A 393-nucleotide genomic window follows, 5' to 3' on the forward strand; every position below is an offset into this window, starting at 1 on the left:
CATGCAGAATGCAGCAACAGCCAGGTGGGAACATGGGGCCCACACCATGGGGCCCAGAGCAGGGTAGCAGGAGTGCAGGGTCCAGATTGCTCTGCTCAAGCAGGGAGAAGAGGAAGCCGACTTGACTCCATAGAACCCTTGGTAGCCTGGCCCTGCACTCCTGCTGCCCTGCTCTGGGCCCTGCCGGCACTGGCATGGGCCCAGTGCTTCCACCCAGCTGTCGCTGCTCTCCATGTACCTGCTCACTACCCCTTTCCCCTACCTGCCACAGCCATTTCCCTACTCCCCCCACACCTGCCACACTCCATCATCATGTGGTTCCCAGCTGCAGTGCTGGGACTGCAGGAGCAGCTGGGACATGGTGCTGGAGTGGCTGGGGAGTTAGGCGAATGG

Source organism: Gavialis gangeticus, unplaced genomic scaffold (genome assembly GCF_001723915.1).
Source record: "Gavialis gangeticus isolate Ggan-Ray unplaced genomic scaffold, GavGan_comp1, whole genome shotgun sequence".
Lineage (NCBI taxonomy): Eukaryota > Metazoa > Chordata > Crocodylia > Gavialidae > Gavialis > Gavialis gangeticus.